The 21,644-nt window shown below is 39.8% G+C and overlaps 1 protein-coding gene and 1 pseudogene across 3 annotated transcripts in view; one reads left to right on the plus strand and one right to left on the minus strand.

The window, feature by feature from the left end:
* FILIP1 (filamin A interacting protein 1) overlaps positions 1-21,644 on the minus strand; it is a 208,007-nt gene that overhangs the window by 23,723 nt on the left and 162,640 nt on the right. The gene's annotated exons all lie outside the window — the stretch shown is intronic.
* On the plus strand, positions 12,886-13,899 carry LOC150007332 (large ribosomal subunit protein uL10 pseudogene; annotated as a pseudogene).

Here is a 21,644-nt window from a genome sequence, read left to right on the forward strand (position 1 = left end):
ATCTTCCTCAAATCAGTGAACTACAACAAAATTCTTTCAGATACTAGGGAACAAAATCTTGGGTCATACTTGTGTCCTCTCTTTCTCTCACATCCTCACATTCAATTCTTCAGCAAATCTTGTCAACTCTACCTTCAAAATACATCTCAAATTCAATTACTTTTCACTTCCTCCATTGCTGTCACCTTGGGTCAAACTACCATCATCTTTTATCAGGTTTATTTTAATAACAATCCATCTCACCCTCAACTTCTACTCTTGCTCACACGCAGTTTGTTCTCTGCCCAGAAGCCAAAGTAATCCTTTAAAAAAGACCCAGTTCTTTCCCCTAAGGCATTTGCTCTCTAAAGAAGAGGATGATTTTAGAGATAAAGATATGCAGAGGAAGCAGGTAAGAAAAGCAGTTAATTCATACCAGGGAAAGGGAGTTAGGCTTCCAGGAGGAGATGACTCTTCGTCGTCTCGAGAGACGATGGTGTAGCTTCTTAAGAGTCTATCTGCACCGCCGAGAATGGCTGTGCAGTCCAACTCGGGAGTGACACGGTATCTGTCTCCTCCCGTGTTGAATCGACATCTTGCGATGACGCTGGAGTGTCCTCTCCAGTGAAGCTGAAGCTACAGAGCCTGGGCAGGGTGATATGGAGGGTCTGCTGTTGCCCATGCAGCAGACCCCCCCTCTCTTCGCAGCTGAAGGGTCCAAGGGAAAGACGGAGTCAATACAGCTTGGCTTCAGGTGCGCCGCAGGAGTTGCCGGTGTTGACTACAACGTCAAACTGCCTTAGGGACTCCGGCACCGGATTTTCTGTCGGGGTTTACTCCCTTAGCCTTTCCCCTGAAGAGGTATGCCGCAAGGCAGCGGAGGTTTTTTGGAATCAGAGTTTTCCTTCTCTGATGTGCCCTGACTGGAAGATCGAACCAGCGACACTTAGCTCGCAGGCCGACGCTCAATCCACTGAGCCAAACCAGCCAGGGAAAGATGACTCTTAACCTGAATCTTAAAAGCTAAATGCTAGGTTAAGTGGAGAAGTCAAGGAAAGGGCACTCTAGACCAGGGGCTAGCAAACTATTGTCTGTAGGCCAAATCTAGATCAAGGTCAGTATTTGTATAGCTTTCAACCTAAGGATGGTTCTTACATTTTTAAAGTGTTCTCACTGATATGTGGAATCTAATGAATGAAATAACCTATTGAACAAAGTAAAAACAAAGGTCTAGATACATGGAACAGAATGATATCTGTCTAAGGAAAGGCGGGGAGAGGTGGACTGGCTGAAAGACAGCAAAGAACATATATGCGTGACCCAAGGACACAGAAAATTGTGTGAGGATTGCCTAGGTGGGGGAGGGGCTGAGTAGAGGGGGGCAAAAGGGGGGTTGGGATAACTGTAGTAGCATAAACAATAAAATATAAATGAATGAATGTATAAATAAATAAATAAATAAATAAAATAGTCAACAGATACTGAGTGTGACCAGCAAAGCCTAAAATAGTAGTCTGAGAACAGCACATAAAAGCACAGAATTGGGAAATAAGAGACATTTCATTTTCAAGGCACAATGTGTAGCTCAACTGAAATGAAAAGTACCTGTGAGGACAGTAGGGGAAAATGAGTCTAGAAAGGATGGATAGGCCTAACAAAGCAACCCATGGGCTAATAAAATGAATCTGAACTTTGTATTCAGAATATGAGGAAATTTAACTTATGTGCAGAAGATGGAGGAATATATCCAGGAACCAGGTATCAGTTAGGAAGCTACAGTAACAGAATGAAGTCTGAACTAAAATCATGTCATTGAAAAGGGGAAAAGTGGGTACACATGGTGATTTTTAGGAGACAGAAGTCACAGGGTTTGGTGATAGATTGAGTGAAGATGAAGAAGTTGTAATTTGGACAGACTCTTCAGCTTCTGGCCAGGGTTATTAATTTGACATCATTGTTTATCATATATAGGGTAATATAAGAGAACTACAGTTGGAGAGGGAGGATCGTGATGTTCCAGAAAGGTACAAAGACTTGAGGTTCCTAACAGTCTACACATCACATTCTATTGATAGGCCTGGAGTTCAGGAAATACCCAGGGAGAGTCTCCAGGGCCTGGTGCAATCTAAAGCCATAAGGGAGGAAAAAGGAGTAAGAACAGAAAAAAAGATATGAGACGACGCAAGGAACTCAATGAGAGCGCCTAAGCAAGGACAGCCAGAGAGACAGGTGATAGTGCATCCCTGGATGCTAAGAGGGCTTCTCTGCCATGTCCAAGATGCCAAATACTCTGGAGAGATCAAGTGAGAGAACAGGAAAATGTCCATTGTTTGCACTTAAATTCAAATTTTAAAAACTTTTCTCTATTGGACATGTCAATATGGATATCATCGGTACTTCATATGAGTTTTAGTGGAATAAGGGAACAAAATACAGATTAGAGCTTTAGCTGATAAGAAACCAAGAGAAAAAATTGGAGACAAATATGTGAGACTAATTACTTGAGATCTTAATTATAAATGAGAGGAAAACAGGAAAGTACACACAGTAAAGAGATAGGGCAGGATCAACATTTTAACCTTTAATATGTATTCGAGGTTATATAGATATAAATGAGTTAGCGTGTCCCCACTTAACTTTAAAGGTCTTTCTGTTTTTCTTGATAAAAATAGCCCAGTTTATAAATAACCATAGACTACCACTGTCAATAAATAAAAATGTAAGTACTGAATACCACCATTTTTACAATCCCCAGTAAAATAATGGAAATAGGCAATGTCTTCCAAAGGGGAAACAGCCAAAACATTTTATACATATTACATACCCACCCAACAAATATTGTTACTAAAAAATTAATCACAAATTAGATCAAGGTTCTATAACTAATTACTAGTTTATAAGGAAGGTGGGGCAAGAAACATACTAAATGACATTGTGATGATGCAATCAGGAAAAAAACAAAATGTAAGAAATTCCAGGATTAAAAAAAAAAGTTAATTCAATTAATAGACTGTAAAAAAAAGTAGTGGAGGAGAAACTAAAGATTAAAAGAAATTTAGAAGATATATCAACCAACTGCAATATATTTGAATTCTTATTCAAATATTTTTTCTTTTTTTTAATATGCTTTATTGATTATGCTGTTAGTTGTCCCAATTTCTTTTCCCTTTGTTCCCCTCCACCCAGTGACATCCCTCCCTCCCTTAGTTCATGCCCATTGGTTGTGCATATAGTTCCTCTCAACATCTTCCTATCTACTCCACTCCCTCCTACTATGCTTCCTAACACCTGTACCATCTCCCTCCCTTTCTCCCCTCCCCCCTCCCTGCTGACCTCCCCACAATATGTTCCCCATACCTATAATTCTTTTCACACTCTCGTTGCCTCCTTAGTTTGCCTTTGTTTCGGTTCCCTAGCTTCTGTTGTTGGTTGTTGTGATACAGCTTTCATTTTAATGTTCATAGTTTTGATCCTTTCTCCTAAATAACATCTCATATAACAGTGGTTTGGATCTGATGAACTCCTTCAGTTTTACTTTGTCCTGGAAGCACTTTCTTTGCCCTTCTATTCTGAATGACAGCTTCGCTGGATAGAGTATTTGTGGTGTAGGTTTTTGCTTTGCATTACTTTGAATATTTCTTGCCAGTCCCTTCTTGCCTGCAGAGTTTCTTTGAGAAATCAGCTAATAGTCTCATTGGGACCCCTTTGTATGTAATTCTCTTTTTCTCTCTTGCTGCTTTTAAGATTCTCTCTTTATCCTTAATTTTTGACATTTTGATTCTAATGTGTCTTGGTGTGGTTCTCCCTGAGTCCAGTTGTTTTGGAACTCTCTGTGCTTCCTGGACCTTTAAGTCTATTTCCTTCCCCAAGTTAGGGAAGTCCTGCTTCATTATTTTTTCACATAATTTTTCAATTCCTAGTTGTTCTTCACTTTCTGGCAACCCTATAATTCATATGTTGGCCCGCTTATAGCTGTCAGAAATGTTTCTGAGCCTCTCATTTTCCTCACTTCTCATTTCTTCTTTCTGCACTGGTTGACTGTTTGTTCCTTCCCTATGTTCCGATTTGTTGATCTGATCCCTGTTTTTTTTGCCCTGACCACTAGTTTCATATGTGTTTTCATTCATTTCAGCAGGACTAGCCTTCATTCCTTCCCAGTATTGTTTAAGATCTGCTGTTAAGTCTGTAAGCGCTTTTACACGCCAAGCTCTGAACTGTGCCTCAGAAAGATTTTCTATCTGCTGCTTCGTTAGATTAGAAATTTGCTGTCTGGTCAGCTGTGTCACTGGGATCTCTATCATGATCTGTGCCATCCTGAACAGTTTTGTGTTTACCTTTGCTTCTTGGGCAGGGCTGTCACACCTTTTATGCTATGGGGGTGGGGGGAGCCCTGTGCACTCGTCAAACCTGGCGTTTTCTGCGGGGGTGGGGGTCCAAGATGGATTCCTGCCATTCACTCTCTGCTGAGAGACTGGGAGCCTCCTCCTCTGTCTTCACCCCCACCGGGCCTCACAGTCCAAGGCAATGGGGATCTGCCTTCCCCAACTTTGGAATCGCAAGCTGATGGGTCTGGTCTGCACCTGGGGATGTTCCCCAGGTGCTTCTCGCCTCCCCTTAAATACAGGTGTCTGTGCTTACTGCTGTCCTGCCGCCATCACTGCTGCTGCCACAGACAGCACAGCTTGACCTCTCCTCCCTGGCTTCGCCCCTCCTACCTGTCCTGATGAGCACCACTTCTTTATAACTTCATATGTTGGACTTCCATTTATTTTCTGGAACTTCTGGTTATTGCTGGTTTTGCGGTAGTTGTAATCCTTCTTAGTTGTGGAGGGAGATGGGGCGTGTCAGTCTAGGCCTTCATCTTGGCCGAAAGTCTCCTGTGTTTGTTTGCTTCTGTGTCCCAGGGAGAGTTGTTGCTCCTATTACGTTGTAAGGGGTGGAGCCTTAGGTATTCATTAGTAACCGGTGACCTGTTTCACCATGTTGTGGTGCTGTATGCGGGGAAGGGGCCTGAGAAGGAACAATGCTGCTTGCCCAGCACTCGCCCCTTTTCCAGGCACTTCTCCCACTTCCACACCAAACTGGCACCCCTCTAGCTGCTGCCCTGGCTGTTGTTCCCAGAGTGGGTGGGTCTGCGGATGTTCTAGGTCCATGGGGGCCCTTTAAACAAGCAGACTCTGCTGACAGACCGGCAGTTTCTGCCTGTGTCTCAACCCCCACTGGTTTGCACAGTCAAAGGCAATGAGGCTTGATTTTCCCCAGAGCTAGGACAGTGAGCTGCTCTGGTGAGGAGCTGGGAACGCTCCCCAGGTGTCCCTCCTGACTTTTAAAACGTGTAACTGCACTTTCCGCCAGCCTGCTGCTGTTGCCACTGCTGCCACCACCACGCTGTGTCCTCTCCGCCTGGGTTCCGCCCCTCCTACCTGTCTGGATGAGTATTTCTTCTTTATATCCTTGTTTGCTGGACTTCCATGTCCTTTGATTTTCTGGAACTTCTGGTTGTTTCTAGTTTTGAGGTAGTTGTATTTTTCCTAATTGTGGAGGGAGACGCAGCATGTCTGTCTACACCTCCATCTTGGCCAGAAGTCCAAATATCTTTTTAAATGAGACAGTTGGAAAAATTATGTTGTTAAAAACTATTATTAAATTTTAGGTATGATAAAGGATTTTGGTAATATTTAAAAATCCTTATATTTTAGAAATACATATTAAAATATTTATGAATAAAAATAGTTTTTATGTAATTTATACCAAAATAATTCAGAGGAGTGGGGATAGATGAAATCAGACTAGTTACAAATTAATTATTGTAGATAGCTAAGTGAGGATTTATCATACTATTCTCTTTATTCTCGTAAATGTTGAAATTTTCCATTATGAAGTTTTTTTTAACCACCCTTTGTAATCTTTAGCTTCCTCTTCCATACTCTGTCCCCTCCAGGCCACCCTCCCCAAACCCCTACCCCACCCCTCGGTACCAAGTTCTAGCAGCTTTGGTGTCTGCTCATATTTTTATTTTCCATACTGTGCCATGTGACTTTCGTATTTCTCTGATTGTGGGTGACTCTTTAATTCTTTTCTATGTTTATAAAATTAAGCTTGTTAGAGAGTTACTTTTTCTTCCCCATTGGGATCCATTCGATGCTTTGTCAAACTTATGCTAGAAAAAGCATTCTCCCACTGTTCTGTTTCACAGATACTTGTTAGTTTATCTCCCCTTTTAGATTATAAGGACAATTGTTTTGTTAGGGAACAGGGTGAGGGAGGTTTCTTTAACCTTATCCTGGTTATCACCTTGAAATAAACACCTTCTCTGGACAGTTGTCAATCAGTGCTCCTCAAGACTTAGGGCCACACTTCTATCCATTCTCACTTTTCTTCCTTGAAAAGTAACCAGGTAAGATTCACAAGTTCTTTCTCCAACTTTCTTGACACTCCCACTTCTTCAATCATTTCTCCAAATTCATCAGCATTAGCCCTTACAGAAATTTTCTCTTTGCTTCCTTTAGATGTTGTCACCTGTCACCATCTTAACCCATCAGATCTCATTTTTAAATGCTGATGTCACCTTAAAGGTCACCTAGGTTTGTTTCTTAAGCAGACCATGCTAATTACCCTTCTCATTATTTCTCTTCCCTGTCATTGTTTTTCTACTTCTTTAACTCTCCCTGTGTGTATGCTTCTCTGTCTTTCAAGAGAAAAGGCAGGTAAAAACTAGCAAGGGCATGATAGCAATTAAAGATGAATCTCGAAAGAGTCAAGCCTGCATTCAGTTACAAGTCTTTAATCACAGTGCACTTTTTTTTTTTTTTTCACAGTGCATTTTTAACCAACTAGAGCATAGGGCAGAGTTAAGCAGCTTGGTAACATGACTGGACATGGTTTCACCAAATGATTCAGGAAGAAGTGTTACTTTTTCATGATGGAGACTATTATAACAATTATCCAGAATTAATCTAATGTCCTCAATACACTGCACAGGGCTGGGATTAGGGCATGGTGGGTAAGGCTGGGTCATGCAGCTGCAGAGTCAGATCCCATTCTCAGTTGAAATTTTGATATTTTGTTCATTATGGGGTTTTTGCATTAATTTTTATTTTAAAGTGCATTAAAATATTGTTTATCTTGATTACTGAGTTTTTGGCATCCCTAAATTTTGTGCCCAAGATGAGAGCCTCATTTGCCTCACTTCATCCCAGCCCTGAGTACTGAATGCTAGATAATCATTTTTTATATATAAAGAAAGGATGTGTCCTTCACAACAGGATACAAACTTTTAAGCAGTAATACAGAGCATCTGATAAACATTTAGGGCCTGATTCAGTGTATAGGACAGAGACTTATCTCACCCATTCTCGCTATAAAAAAGAACTTGGTGATAAAAAATTGAAGTAAAGTAAAATCAGGAAACTTTTTGTCAGCAGCTTTATAAACTACTTTTACTTTGTAAGAGAAGACCCTGCAGTTAAATACATAATTATATATTATGAAACTATATCCTATAAATTAAAAATAATCTAGTAATCTTATTAATTTACTTTGTTATTATAACCCAAGTAATGAAAATAGCACACGCACGCATGCACACACACGCGTACACACACACATCCCAGGCAAATTATCACAAATGAAATTTACTCTTCATCAGGTTTTGAGGGAATTAGGTATAATTCTGCTCTATAATAGGTACATTGGTGATGGACCTTGAAGTCCGTTGAAAATTATAAACCAATATTCATTATGGAACCTCTGGCTTAACCCAGCAAACCACAACAAACTGAGGTTTAAACAATACCATACTAATTTATCTTTAAAGGTCACAGATGGCTCTGGCTGTCATGGCTCATAGAGTTATTGCCAGTTTGCAAACCAAAAGGTTGCTGGTTCGATTCCCAGTCTGGGCACATGCCCTGGGTTGCAGACCAGATCCCCATTTGGGGGTGTGTGGGAGGCAATTGACTGGTATATCCCTCACACATTGATGCTTCTTTCTCCCTTCCCCTCTAAAAGTAAATAAATAAAATAAAATAAAAGTCACAGATGGCAGCAACTGAAAGCCATGAAAACCTCGTGATTAATAACAAATTATTCTTCTTGAAGATTGTGGGATTTCCTGCTGCCAGGTGAGCACATGTTCAGTCAGTGTTTGCCAACATTTGGCAGCAGCCAGATGCCACTATAAAATACTGACTTAGTCTAAGAAAACCTAGTAGCCTGCTAATATAAAATTACAAATGTTATATTTAAAAAGAAATAATTTAGTATATTACTAGTAAATAGCTTCTAATCATAGCAGAAGTTAAAGTGTAGGGAATTGTTTGTCGTTTCCTCATTAAACCATAGAAACATTTTTTTTTTTTTTCTGATAGCTTGCTGCCCATCAGGAGACCTGCATTTGCAAATCACTCTTTGAGAAGGAGTTCTGTGATCACACACTCTAGTAATGAAGCCCCCCTGACTCACACAGAAATATAACCATGATACATTAATTCATTCAATAATTCAATAAAAATGGGCCAAATGCCACCCACCATTGTCAAATAGAGTATTAGGTACTCAGAATAAAAAATAAATTGCAGCATTATATAAAATGTGTCATTTATGCTTTAAGTATAGTTTACTGAGGGACATCCAAGTATGGGATGTGATTGGAAGAAGTAGTTGCTCAAGACTTTTGTAATTTTTGTTTCTAATACTGTTTCCCTACTATCGGGAGTATAGCCCCTATGGCCCCTTTGGGAGAAGTAGATAAGGGTCCCTCTCCTCTCTAGGGAACTAGTCCCATGCTGGAATGCCTGGCTCGTTATGCTTAATGAGAAATGGATTTCAGCCCCTCTTCTTGCATTGGGCAAGTGCTCCTGCAAGCTGCAACCTACACTACTATACATAGTCCTACAAGCTCTTCTTTCTCATCCTCAGGTTTCAGTTCACATGTTTCCTCCCAGAAAGGCATTCCCTGACCAGCTTATTGAAAATAGTTTCCCCAGCCACTCTCCATCATATCACTCTATTTCCTTCTTTCACTGCACTTTCATTACCTAAAATCATCAGGTTCATTTATTTGTTACTTAAATATGATCGGTCTCCCCCTCTCCACAGTGCAAAAGCTCGATAAAGAGCAGGGTCCATGGCTGAACACCAGCCCCGTAACAAACTGCCTAACAAATAGTAGGTGCTCAATCAATATTTGTCCATGAATGAATAAACAGAGGTTATACAAATAAAGAATGGGGGAAACGCCACACCACATAAAGGAAAAAGAGCATGCCAACACAAGAAAACAGAACCTCATTCAGAACAGTACAGTCAATGTAAGAACACACAGTAGGAGGGAAAATGTCAAGCAATAAGACTCTAGCAGAATGTAGAAGTGAGATCATCAAGACATTTGATGCCATCCTAAGGAGTCCAACTCCATTGTGAGGGTTACACAGTTCTTGAAAGACTTTAAGAACACTGATAATATCAAATTCGGATATTAGAAATTTCTGATGACACTGTGATTTTATGAATTACAGAAGAGGAAGGGAAACCAGTGATGAAAGAATAGAAATTCTCCAAAAAGCAAAAAAACAAAAAACTAAGCGAAGATCACAGTTGTAACCCAAGACAAGGAGATTATAGAAATAATTAACAGCATCCAAGATGGTGGAGGAGTAAGTGGAAACTACACTAACCTCCTCCCATGACAAATCTAGAATTACAACTAAATTGTGGAGAAATCGAGCAGAATAACCAACTGAACAATAGCTGGAGAGAATCAATATAACCATGGACAGCTGGAAAAAACCACTTCACCACTGTATGAAGAGCAGAGGGGAAGTGAGAGGGCAGGCTGGGCTCCTGTAGGTGGCAGCTGAAGGTCCAGAGAAATATTCAGTGGCTGGGGGTGTTTTCTCTGAGAAGTGTGGGGTCTAAACCACAAGCTTAGCTCCCCAGCCTACAGCATCAGGGCCAGAAAAGAACCCAGACAACATCCAGCTGTGAAGCCACAGGGTTTCTGTCTGCCAGGAAGAGATGACTGGAGACTCAGAGAGCCTCTTAAAGGGACAACACATAAAATTTCATTTGCAGCCACTTACCTTGAGCTTCAGCTAAGATGGTGCAGAGTGGACTAGAGATGCTTGAGGAGAGATTAGAGATGGAAGCTTTGGGGAGAGAACTGAGGGAGCAGCCAATAGGATCCCTGTGCTGAGTCATCCCCCATACCACAGGGGCCATCTTGCTCAGGCAGACCACTCCCCTCCAAGTAGCATCAGCCTGAGAGTAAGCAATAGCTCTGCCCACAGAAATTACTTTGCCCCACCCTGTGGTTCTTAAGCCTGACTGCTGATTGCAGATTGATTAGATTAACAACTGAAGGAGACAACCGAAGACTGGTTCACTAGTAGTCTGAACAGCCTGCCTAGGGCGAGACTGTGACACCCGATGACATCACCAGGGGCAGATTCAGAAAGATAAAACACTAGTAAACACCAGATACTACTGAGATAAAAACCACCGCAGTCTTCTTCATGATTTGCATTATTGTCTCTCTTGCATAGCTTTTCAACATTCATTTCTTGTCCTTCAAGTTTGTGCATATTAAGTCACCAGTTTTTATATTATAATTTATTTCAAATGATATATTTCACGCCTCCCTTCTCTTACTACATTTTACCTTATTTCCTCTTCTTACTTTCATTTTAAATTCTATTTTTCTCTCTTACTATTTCTCCCCTCTCCATCCTCTCAAAGCCAATTTTTGCCATCCATCATCTCACATTCTTTTTCCTGTTCTTAAAATACCTGTACTCTCTTTCCACCTTGATCAATCTTTGCTCATTGGTTGTGGATATGGCAGTTGTTTTTACATTACTTCAATTTTATTCCTAGATCTTCACTATTTTTGTATTTCAAATCTCAAATTTTACCATTCCCCTCTCCTACTCCATTTTGCCTTCCTCCTGTCCATTCTTTTTTTGTTTTAAATTTGAATTTTTCCCTGTGGTAGCCTGGTTTTCATTCCTCACTTTTACTTTTCCTTCTCCATCATCTCAAAATCACTTTCCTTTCCTCTAGACATCTCTTAAGCTTTTTTTTTCTTTCTTCTTTTCCTCTTATTTCCATCCCACCCATATGAATCTTTGTTCATTGGTTGTCAATAGTGCTGTGGTGGGTCTTTTTCTCCAATTTGGTTCCTTTTTTTTTTCTTTTTTTTCTCTCTCATATATATATATTTAATTTCTGTTTAAACCTAATATTATACACTTCCCTTCTGTTACTTCATTCTGCTTCCTTTCTTCCCTTTTTTATTTATGATGTAAATTTTACTTTCTTTCTCTCATTACCTTATTCCTGTTCCCTACTCATATTATTGTTCCTCCATCTACCCCCTCAAAATCATTTTTCTTTCAGTTAGTAATCTCATATTCATTGTTCTTTTCTTATTGTCATAATCTCTTTATACCTTTGTTAATACTGGCTCACTTGATTCTGATAGTGTAATTGTGGGTGGGAGGGTATTTTTGTGGGTGTGCATTTCTTTCCTGGGCTGTTCAGTTTTTGTTCTGGCAGCACCTGTACCTCAGCATACAAGAGGTGGTGGGTGGAGTGTCTTTCAGTCAGCCAGACAGAGGGAAGGAGCCACCAAAGAATGACCCAACAACAACCAAAACCCAATTACAACTAGAGAGCCCAAATAAATAGCATAAAGGGTGCCCAAAGAGCCCCAAGTTCAGGAGATCAAAGAGACTGCACCACCGACTACCATAGGTATCCTACCACAGAAGGTCATACAACAGACACAGGGAGTCAAAGCAGATCAATATAAGATGCAGAAACAAACAAGAAGAGTCACATAAAATGGGGAGACAAAGAACTCCCAACCCAAAGGAAAGGAGGAATCCCCAGAAAGAGTGCTAAATGAAATAGAGGCAGGCAAACTATCAGACACTGAGTTCAAAATATTGTTATAAGGATGCTCAACAAGCTCAGTGAGAACTACAAAGAGCTCCAGGGAAGCTGCAAGGAACTTACTGTGAACTACGCCAGCATGAAAAAAGGACATAGAAACTATCAAAAGAGACAGGAGAAATGAAGAATACAATTTCTAAAATGAAGAACACAGTAGAAGGAATTAAAAACAAGTTAGATGAAGCAGAGGATCAGATCAGCAAGCTGGAGGACAAGGTAGAAAATATTCCCAGACATAGCAACAAAACCAAAAAAGACTCAAAAAGAACAAAGAGGGTTTAAGGAAGCTGCAGGACAACATGAAACAAAATAAAATCCATATCATAGGGATACCAGAAGGAGAAGAGGAGCAAGGGATAGAAAACCTGTTTGAAAAAGTAACGACAGAAAACTTCCATAACTTAATGAGAGAAAAAGTCACCCAAGTCCAGGAAGCACAGGAGGGTCCCAATGAAAATGAACCCAAAGGGGCCCACTCTAAGACACATCACAATTAAAATGGAAAAATTCAAAGACAAAGAAATAATCTTAAAGGCAGCAAGGGAAAAACATCTAGTAATATACAAGGGAGCTCTGATAAGGCTATCAGCTGATTTCTCAACAGAAATGCTATAAGCCAGAAGGGAATGGCAAGAAATATTCCAAGTAATGCAAAGCAAAGACCTGCAACCAAGACTACTTTACCCAGCAAGGCTATCATTTAAAATGGAAGATGAAATAACGAGTTTCCAAGACCAAAAAAAAAAAGGCTAAAACAATATATATCCACCAAATGAGCATTGCAAGAGATGCTAAAGGACTGCTTAAAGAAGATGAAGAAAAACAGAGAGAGAGAGAGAGAGAGAGAGAGAGAGAGAGAGAGAGAGAGAGAGGAACAGAGGTACAAAGGGGGGTGGTGGTAATGAATAAGTACCTATCAATAATAACCTTGAGCCTCCCTCTCACCAGGCGCCCTCGTGAGAGTGACATCGTCTTTAAACCCTGCGTGGCAATCCCTGACGCATCACCGTGATGCCAAGGGAAGACAGGGCGACCTGGAGGTCCAACTACTTCCTTAAGATTATCCAACTTCTGGATGATTATCCAAAATGCTTCATTCTGGGAGCAGACAATGTGGGCTCCAAGCAGATGCAGCAGATCCGCATGTCCCTCCAGGGGAAGGCTGTGGTGCTGATGGGCAAGAACACCATGATGCACAAGGCCATCCAAGGGCACCTGGAAAACAACCCAGCTCTGGAGAAACTGTTGCCTCATATCTGGGGGAATGTGGGCTTTGTGTTCACCAAGAAGGACTTCACTGAGGTCAGGGACATGCTGCTTGTCAATAAGGTGCCAGGTGCCACGTGTGCCAATGCCATTGCTCCATGTGAAGTCACTGTGCCAGCCCAGAACACTGGTCTGGGGCCAGAGAAGACCTCCTTCGTCCAGGCTTTGGGCATCACCACTAAAATCTCCAGAGGCACCATTGAAATCCTGAGTGACATGCAGCTGATTAAGACTGGAGACAAAGTGGGAGCCAGCGAAGCCACCCTGCTGAACATGCTGAACATCACCCCCTTCTCCTTTGGGCTGATCATCCAGCAGGTGTTTGACAATGGCAGCATCTACAACCCAGAAGTGCTTGACATCACAGAGCAAACTCTGCATTTCCGCTTCCTGGAGGGTGTCTGCAATGTTGCCAACGAATGTCTGCAGATCGGTTACCCAACTGTTGCATCAGTACCACATTCTATCATCAATGGGTACAAGCGGGTTCTGGTTTTGTCTGTGCAGACTGATTACACCTTCCCACTTGCTGAAAAGGTCAAGGCCTTCTTGGATGATCCATCTGCTTTTGTGGCTGCTGCCCCTGTGGCTACCGCCACCACTGCTGCTCCTGCTGCTGCTGCAGCCCCAGCCAAGGTTGAAGCAAAGGAAGAGTTGGAGGAGTTGGACGAGAATATGGGATTTGGTCTCTTTGACTAATCGCCAAAAAGCAACCAGCTCAGCCAGCTTTATTTGTGAAGCGAGGAAATAAAGGCTTACTTCTCTTAAAAAAACAAACAAACAAAAAAAAAACCCAATAACCTTGAATGTAAATTGATTAAATGCTCCAATCAAAAGACATAGGGTAGCTGAATGGATAAGAAAACATGACCTGTATATATGCCATCTTCAAGAGACCCACCTCAGAACAAAAGATCTACACAGACTTAAAGAGAAGGGATGGAAAAAAAATATTCCAAGCAAACGGATATGAAAAAAAATCTGGGGTATAAATACTTATATCAGACAAAATAGGTTTCAAAACAAAGGCCATAAAAAGAGACAAAGAAGGACACTTCATAATACTTAAAGGAACAATCCATCAAGAAAATATAACCTTTGTAAACATATATGCACCCAACACAGGGGCACCCAAATATATAAGGAAAATCTTGGAGGGCTTCAAGAAAGATATCAACTAGAACACACTCATTGTAGCGGATTTGAACACCCCGTTGTCAACAAGGGATAGATCTTCCAACCAAAGGAACAACAGGTTATTGTGGCATGGAACAATACTCTGGATCGAATGGATTTAATTGATATATACATAACCTTTCACCCCAAAGAAGCAAAATATACATTCTTTTCAAATGCATATGGAATATTTTCAAAGATAGACCACATGGTAGGACACAAAACAAGCCTCAACAAATTCAAGAAAATTGAAATCATATCAAGCATCTTCTTGGATCCCAACAGCTTAAAACTAGGAACCAACCTCAAGGAAAAAACATTCACATTCATAGGGACTGAATAACATGCTATTAAATAATGAATGGGTTGACTATGACGTCAAGGAAGAAATAAAAAAGTTTCTGGAAACGAATGAAAATGAACAATCAACAGCCGAAAACCTATGGGACACAGTGAAGGCAGTCCTGAGAGGGAAGTTCATAGCAATATAGGCCTTCCTGAAAAAGAAAAATTTCAAATAAACAACCTAACCCTACATTTGCAAGAACTAGAGGGACAAAAACAAACAAAGCTCAAAGTGAGTAGAAGGAAGGAAATAATAAAGGTCAGAGAAGAATTAAATAATGCATAGACTAAAAGAACAATTCAAAGGATCAATAAATCCATGAGCTGGTTCTTTGAAAAGATACACAAAATCAAAAAGCCTTGGACCAGACTCATCAAGAAAAAAAAAAAGAGAGGACCCCCAATAAATAAAATCAGAAATGAAAGAGGAGAAATCACAACCAATACCACAGAAATACAAAGAATTGTAAGAAATTATTACAGCTATATGCCAAGAAAGTGGACAACCTGGGTGAAATGGATAAATTTTAGAAACATATAGTGTTCTAAAACTGAATTAAGAAGAATTAAGAAGAAGCAGAAAGCCTGCATAGACAATAACAATCAGTGAAATTGAAGCAGTAATCAAAAACTCCCAACACACAAAGTCCTGGACCCAATAGCTTCACAGGCAAATGTTGCTAAACATTTAAGGAAGAGTTAACTCTTATCCTTCTTAAACTATTCCAAAAAAATTCAAGAAGAGGGAAGAAACCCAAATTCTTTCTATGAGACTGGTATTATCCTAATTCCAAAACTAGGTAAAGACACAACAAAGAAAGAAAATTACAAGCCAATATTGCTGATGAACATAGATGCTAAAATCCTCAAAAAAATATTGATAAACTGGATCTGGCAATACATTAAAAAGATCACATACCATGATCAAATGGGATTCATCCCGGGGATACAAGGATGGTTTAATATTAGCAAATCAATAAATGTAATATACCACATAAACAAAATGAAAGACATAAATCGCATGATCATATTAATATTTGCTGAAAAAGCATTTGATAAAGTACAGCACCCACTTATGATAAAAACAAAGTGGGAATAGAGGGACCATATCTCAACATAATTAAGGCCATGTATGAGAAATCTACAGGCAATATCATACTCAACAGGAACTCTTGTTCCTAACATCAGGAACAAGACAAGAGTGTCCACATTCACCAGTTTTATTCAACGTAGTATTGAAAGTTCTAGCCACGGTGATCAGACAAGAAAAAGAAATAAAGTCATCCAAATTGGAAAGGAGGAAGTAAAACTCACTATTTACAGATGGGATGATAGTGTACATAGAAAAACCTATAGGCTCCACCAAAAAACTACTTGACCTAATAAGTGAATTTTGCAAAAGAGCAGGACGCAAAGTCAATAGTCAGAAGTTGAAGGCATTTGTGTACACCAACAATGAAATATCAGAAATAGATACTAGGGAAAATATTCCATTTACTATAGCAACAAGAAAAATAATGTACCTAGGAATAAACTTAACCAAGGAGGTAAAAGATTAGTACTCAGAAATCTACAAAACACCGAAGAAATTAAGGAAGATACAAATCAATGGAAGCATATACCGTGTTCATGGATTGGAAAAATTAATATCATTAAAGTGTCCATACTACCCAAAGCTATCTACAGATTCAATGCAATCCCTATTAAAATATCAATGACATATTTCACAGACCTAGAACAAATATTTCAAAAATTTATGTGGAACTAAAAATAACCCTGAATAGCCTCAGCAATCTTGAGAGAGAGGAACAAAGTAGGAGGGATCATAATACCTGATATCAAACTGTATCACAATGTCACTATAATCAAAACAGTCTTGTTCTGGCATAGGAACAGATGCACAGATCATGGAACAAAATAGAGTCCAGAAATAAACCCAGGTCTCTATGGTCAATTAATATTTGACAAAGGGGGCAGTGCATAAAATGGAATAAAAATAGCTTCTTCAATAAATGGTGTTGGGAGATCTAGAATGGTACATGAAAAAGAAAGAAAGAAAGAAAGAGAGAGAGAGAGAGAGAGAGAGAGAGAGAGAGAGAGAGAGAGAGAGAGAGAGAGAGAGAAAAGAAAGAAAGAAAAAGAAAGAAAGAAAGAAAGAAAGAAAGAAAGAAAGAAAGAAAGAAGGAAGGAAGGAAGGAAGGAAGGAAGGAAGGAAGGAAGGAAGGAAGGAAGGAAGGAAGGAAGGAAGGAAGGAAGGAAGGAGGGAGGGAGGGAGGGAGGGAGGGAGGGAGGGAGGGAGGGAAGGAAGGAAGGAAAGAAGGAAAGAAGGAAGGAAGGAAGGAAGAAATTAGACCACAAACTCGCACTATACACCAGAATAAACTCAAGATGTATAATTTTATACATCTTAAATGTAAGCCATGACACCATAGAAATTCTAGAGGTAAACATAGGCAGTAAATTTCAGATATCCTATGCAGCAATATTTTCATCAATATATCTTCTCGTGCAAGGGAAATAAAAGAAAGAATAAACAAATGGGACTACATCAAACTAAAAAGTCTGACTGACCAAAGAAAACATTAAAATGAAAAAGGAACTAACTGTATGGGAAAACATATTTGGTAATGATAACTTGAACAAGGGTTTGATCTCCAAAATATATAAAAAACTCATAAAACTCAACACAAGGAAGAAAAACAATGCAATTAAAAATGGACAAATGACCTGAATAGACACTTCTCCAAAGAGGACATACAGAGAGCCCATAGGCATGTGAAAGAATGCTCAACATCACTAGCCATCAGAGAGATGCCACCTCACACCAGTCAGAATGGCCATTATCAACAAATTAACAACAAGTGCTGGCGAGGACGTGGAGAAAAGGGAACCTTAGTGCATTGTTGGTGGGAATGCAGACTGGGGCAGCCACTGGAAAACAGTATGGCATTTCCTCAAAAAAGTAAAACTGGAATGGAACTGCCTTTTGATTCAGTGATTCTACTCCTAGGATTATGAGGATTATGCCTAAGAATCCTGAAACACCAGTTCAAAGGAACCTATGCACCCCTATATTCATAGCAGCATTATTTATAATAGTCAAGTGCTGGAAATAGCCTAAGTGCCCATGAGTGGATGAAAGAACTGTGGTATATTTACAAAATGGAATACTACTACACAGCAGAAAGAAAGAAGGAACTCCTACCTTTCACAACAGCATGGATGGAACTTGAGAGTATTATGATAAGTGACCTAAACTAGTCAGTGAAAGCCAAATACCATATGATCTCACCTAATACAGGAACTGAATGAACAAAACAAAGAAATGAGCAAAATAGAACCAGAGGCATGGAAACAAGGAACAGACTGACAGTGACCAGAGAGAGGGAAGTGGGGAGGGGAGAAGGGGGAAAATAAGGGGAAGGGTCTAGTCAAGAAACATGTATAAATGACCCATGGACATGGACAACAGGGTGGGGATTGGCTGTGGGAGCAGGGATGTGAGTGGGCAGGGCAGAGGGGAAAAACTGGGACAACTGTAATAGAACAATAAAAAAAGAAAAAAGAAATGATGAAGATGTAAAATTGTCTGCTTATGATGACCGATTGACTGTAATGGTTAAGGTAGGAAGAATTATATAGGATTTTTTCCTGCATTTTGACAAGGTGATTATGTGAATAATAGTGCGTTGACCATACTGTCCCCATTAGCATCACAATGCAGCCAATTGATCTAAGTGGTAACACGTGGAATCTTAGGGAGGTGGTTATGATGGTTACAAATTTCCTCCAGATTCTACTGACATAATTAGAGGGCAAAGTATCTTTTTGAAAAACTCGATTCGGCTGAGTCAGCATGGGCAAGATAAATTTTTAGGTCTTCTCTAGCATTATGACTTTTCGAAATGTCTTCTTTTAGTTCTCTATTTTATTCATCTTTGGAAAATAAGTATTGTTTCTATTATAAGCTTTTGAGGAAAACAAATCAGGACTCTGAATGTTTTGGTACAAAATGTTTTTGAATAGGGACATCAACTCACTTGATCAAATCAATGTTATACAGCTATAGAAAAAAATTGTTACCAAAGTTACTAAATTATCAGTCTATTAATTTGTATTTTGTCGTTTAATAACACTAGATTCTATACTTCTAATCATTGCGCTTTGTGTTACTTGATTTCCATTTATCTCTCTAGTTCCTCCCTCCTCTAGTCTCAATTCTGTACTCCAGGAGGCTGACCTTTCAGCACTGTATTAACAAACTCCTTCTAGCTTCCAGTTTGGTTTAGTCAATAGCAGACACTGATAGGTGATTGGAGAATAGGGTATTAATTCCTTCCTGAGTCTTGGATATTTGGTTTCATTCCTCCACTGAGGGCCATACTTCCTGTTAGAAAGCCCTCTCTAAGAGAGGACTACTGTTATCTTTGAGAATTGTGGTAACTACTCCCTCTCTCCAAGTTAATGGGTAATAAGAAGTACACATGCCCACATTCCAACCCCCCCACCTCAACACCAATTACTAGGGCTCTATGGAACTGCTTCCTGACACAGTAACACACATGTATAACAGTATCAAACTCCCCCATTTGAGTCATCTGAGTTTTTGCTGTAATCCTGACAGATCATACAGTATGTAAATTTCACAGCTCAGGATCACTTCCCTTCTCTACACCAAACAGACAACTTTATATGCATTATGATTTTTCCTAAGACGGGTTTGAGCTGGGGATAATAGGACAAATCCAAAAGAGAGGAAACACGTTTAGCAGTGGTTGAGAGTGGGTCAATGAAGAGTTGACAAAAAAGCCTGCTATGGTGTGTGAGAAACGCTCACAATTAAAACACCGGAACACAGGATTTTAGCAGTAACTGAGGCAGTTGTTTATTCACAGATCTGCAGCTCTGGGCTCAGCCAAATCAAAGGTGCGCACCAACACATGGAGCAAGCTGCATTTATCCTAATGCAAGTGAACCCCCCCCCCCCCATTACCCCTGTCTCCCTTGCCTTCTCCTTCTCCTCCATTTTTCCATGCTGGATACTCCAGAGTTACAATCTAATGTGATTAGTTAAATTAACTTAGGGTGATAGTTAACTCTGGGTGATCTGGTTATAGGTCTGTCTCCAGCTCTCCTTTGAAATTTCCCTAATTTGTTTGCTGGGCTGTCTAGCTACATTTTCCCATTTCCCTGTACTTGGTAATGAACCTCTCTCCCCTTTGCTCTCAGAAGCATTTGTGCTGAGCTGCGGAATGCCCCCTTCCTGATTTGTAAATATGCTGATACTCTTAACTCTGGCTCAGAGAACCTCTAATTACATTTGTCCTTTGCTGCTAATTATTTCCTACTCGTCTGAGTCACCAGTTTCCTTGCTCCTTACAGGTAGGGTGAAGGGGGTCTCACCTGTCCCCACTTTAAGACTGGGAAGGGCCTTGCCTTGGATCCAAGGACAACAATCCTGAAGCCTAGCTCTCCATCTTTTGCATTTGGCACCGTAAGTTCTTTATAGCTAGAAAATTTCTGGTGATACGAGTAAAGGAGAAAAATTACAAATACTGAAAGCTGAATGGGAACATTCAGAAGGAAAAAATATGGATGACGCCCGATAAAGGACCAAATTTGAAATAATATCTAATAAATTGTGTAAGAAAACTAATCTGTAGTAATTTAATCATGCTAATAATTTTCATCAGCAGAAAATATATGTATTTTTTTTACACATGTCATTTCAAAGCCCTCTCTCGGTGCTCAGGGTAGTAGTTCAGAATAGGGGTCCTGGAGCCAGGTTGTCTGGTCTGAATCCAGTTCTGCACCCTACTCAATGGAGCTAGTTTTTAAATTTCTCTGTTCCTCAGTTTCCTCCTCTGCAAAAGTGGGATAATAATGAAGTATCTATCTCCAGTGTCATTGTCAGAATCACATGAATTATCATATGTACCAAGCTAAGTACTCAATAAATGTTAGATACTATTATTAATAATAATGTTAAATTGGAGCTTACTGCCAATTCATATCTTTTCCCAATAATGAGAATAAGTTCTCCAAAAGAAATAGGGAGGGAAGTTCATCTACTAGTGCAAGGGAAAAAATGTATTTCATTCTTGAAACTTGAAAATCTTGTGGGCACGGATGAGTAGTTTATACCCACAATAATACGCCTTTTATTGTTTTCATATTTTCTAAGTTGTCCAAAATGCCTTTCAAGCACTCTCAGATTGATCAGTTGAAATATTTTTAAAACAGTAGAAAGAAAATATTCTTTCTTTTTTGTGTTGTTTATAAAGAATCAGCCCAGTGAATAAATTTACTTTTTTTATGAGAAACAGAAAAAGCCAGGAACCAGAGAAATTTGTCACCTAAGTATGTGTGGCCTTGGGCATTTTCTTCCCTCACAGTAACCCAGAGATCTTTCCTATGCCATTTCCAAAGAATGTGTCACCCAGGTCCATCACACCTATTTGTCCTCCATCTAGTTCACACTCATGCACTATCACTGGAGACTCTCTCTCTCTCAGAAAATAAGCTAAATGGAGGGATTTCACTAGGGAAGCCAGAGGCAGGTGGGTTTTTAGGTCCCTGCAACCACAGTGTGAGTGTGTCCTCCCACGTGCTTCAGAGAGAGGCCTCTCTGTGGGCTGCACTTGTCACACAGAACATGGAGGGGAGGATCTGGGAGCATGAGTCATATTTCTGAGACTATTCAAGTAGGTTGAAAACAATCCACAAGGGTACACTTCATTTTACTCTATAAACATGCATTTGTAGAGTGTTAGGCAAAAGTCATATTTTAAGCTTCTACATTATGGGAGCACACAATGGAAAAACATATCTTTTTGTAAAGTCTTTTGTTAAAACACTATTAAGCTTATTTGTCTTTTGGGCAAATCTGTTTTCATAAATAATATTGGTTTAAAATAATATAG

This window comes from Furipterus horrens, unplaced genomic scaffold, assembly GCF_987537825.1.
Source record: "Furipterus horrens unplaced genomic scaffold, mFurHor1.1.pri manual_scaffold_6, whole genome shotgun sequence".
Taxonomy (NCBI): Eukaryota; Metazoa; Chordata; class Mammalia; order Chiroptera; family Furipteridae; genus Furipterus; species Furipterus horrens.